The sequence below is a fragment of the Anomaloglossus baeobatrachus genome, chromosome 2 (assembly GCF_048569485.1).
Source record: "Anomaloglossus baeobatrachus isolate aAnoBae1 chromosome 2, aAnoBae1.hap1, whole genome shotgun sequence".
In the NCBI taxonomy this organism is placed as follows: Eukaryota; Metazoa; Chordata; class Amphibia; order Anura; family Aromobatidae; genus Anomaloglossus; species Anomaloglossus baeobatrachus.
The window spans coordinates 347,566,054-347,568,553 of record NC_134354.1 but is presented as its reverse complement, the minus strand read 5'-3'; positions in this window follow the sequence as shown (position 1 = coordinate 347,568,553).

Below are 2,500 nucleotides of genomic sequence, written 5' to 3'. Positions count from 1 at the left end.
TCCTGATTCTGGTTCTTGTCAGGCTGCTGTGATTGGTTATTTTGTCCAGTTGGGTTTGGGAGAGCTGTGCCAGGGGTCCTGGTTCATCTGGCCCACGTATATGTATCAGAGCTTTGTGGTGATGGGAGCTTGGATTGCTACTCTGTAGGTGAGCCTGAAATGATAGTGACCTCTTCAGAGCTGCTAGGTGTAGAGGGAATCTGCCCAGCTCAGCTCGACAGGCGCTGTTGGAGGTGCTTCGATGGACCTGGAGAAGGTGCTTACAGAATTCCAGGTGGAATATTTCTGTTGGGCTGGAATCCCACCTTGACCAATCTGGGTAAGTGTGAGGGCCCCAGACTTCGCTGCCATACAGGAGGATTGGGGCAATGATGGAATCGAAGATTTTTAGCCAGACCCTCACTGGTGGCTTCAGATGATACAATTTCCTTCGGATGGCATAAAAGGTTTTGCAGGCCTTGTTTTTCAGGGTCTCTATGGCTTGTTTAAAGCTCCCTGACTGGTGAATTTCCAGGCCCAAGTAGGTGTATTTGTCTGTTCCTGTTAGAGTGCAGCCGTTTACCGACAAATGAAGGATGCTGGTCAAATCTTCTTTTTCTCTTCTGGAACACCATGATGTTGGTTTTCTTTAGATTGATCGGTAGTGCCCATGTGGAGCTGAATTTCTCCAAAATTTGTAGGTTGTCTTGGAGACCTTTCTCGGTTGGTGACACCAGCAGTAGGTCATCTGCATAGAGCAAGAATTTCACCTGGGCGTCATGGAGTGTGAGACCTGGAGCAGGTGAAGATTCCAGAGCAGCAGCCAGCTCATTGATGTAAATATTGAAGAGCGTTGGACTTAGGCTGCAGCCCTGTCTGACTCCTCGGCTCTGCTGGAAATAAGCCGTTCTTCTACCGTTCACACTCACGCTGCAGAGGTTCTCGGTGTAGGAGCTTTTGATGACATCGTAGGTCTTTCCTCCTATTCCGCTTTCCAGCATTTTTAAGAACAAGCCCGGGTGCCACACTGAGTCAAAGGCCTTTTTAAAGTCTACAAAGCAGGCGTATATCTTCCCATGCTTTGTATTGTGGACGTGGCTCTGAATGAGACTGTGCAGGGTGTAGATGTGGTCCGTGGTGCGGTGGTTTGGCACGAACCCTGCTTGGCTTTTGCTCAGGACATTGTGCTCGGTAAGGAAACTGATGATCCTTTTGTTTAGGATGCTGTTGAACAGTTTTCCCAAGTTACTGCTGACACATATGCCTCTGTAGTTGGCAGGGTCATACCTGTCCCCACTCTTGTGGATCGGTGTAATGAGTCCTTGGTTCCAGGTACGAGGGAAGTAGCCAGCACTCAGCACAATGTTGAACAGTTTAACCATTGCAGCTTGAATTTCTGGTGGGCTGTACTTCAACATCTCTGGGGGGATTCCATCCAGACCACTAGATTTTTTACACTTTATGGAAGTGATTTTCTCTGCAACTTCCTGTAATGTAATTGGTGTGTCCAGTGGGTTTTGGAAGTTTTTGATTTTCTCTTCCATTGCCTTTAGTTTTGATGTTATGTTTTCCTGCTCTTGGCTTAGTCCTTCTTTTGGGATGTCTTTGTAGAGGTCTCTGAAGTACTGGAGCCAGATGTTGCCATTTTGGATATGGGTATCAGTCTTTTTCTTGCTCTTTGTGTCCATGTGGCTCCATATTTCCCAGAAGGAGTTGTCTTGGAGGGCGTCTTGGAGTTGGCTAAGTTTGGTAGAGATGTAGCTCTGCTTCTTCCTCCTGAGGATGGTTTTGTACTGCTTTTGTATGGTGTCATAGGCTTCCCTCAGGTCTGGGTTGTTGGGGTCTCTGTGTTTATTGTTTGAGGCTGTTCTCAGGGTCTTTCGAACGGCTTTACACTCTTTGTCAAACCAACCATTGATCTGCTTTTCTTTTGGTTTCTTGTAGTTGACTTGTTTGAGGTCGGACAATTTGGCCATGGTGTGGAATATTTTGTTGAGGTCTTTTGCAGCTTGATTCACTCCTTCTGGGTTTGACTTGTACTTGTAGCTGTAGAAGTTGTGGAGCATCTCTTGTAATTCCGGTCTGTTGGGAGCCTCTTTATATTTTATTTCTGACGTCTTGGACCATTTATAGGATGGAGGTCGGTTGTAGAGGCTGCTCTGCTGTGGCTTTTGTGTGGATGGTTTCTCTGTAGATTTTATGTACAGGAGAAGTTGGCTGTGGTCTGACAGGTGCGTTTGTGGGGTGACTATGAAGGCGCTAATATTTGCCGGGTCCATATCTGTAATGGCGTAGTCTACTACACTCCTTCCTACATGGGAGTCTAGTGTATATCTTCCCAGTGAGTCTCCCTTTGTACGTCCATTAAGAATATGAAGACCTAAACTTTTACATAAGTTCAGGAGCTTTTTGCCACTTTTGTTGACTGTACTGTCATAGCTGTTTCTCTCTGAGTGTTCTGAGTCGTGACTGTCATTCTCTGCCCCAAATATGTAGATGTTTCCGTCTGTGGTCAGAAAGT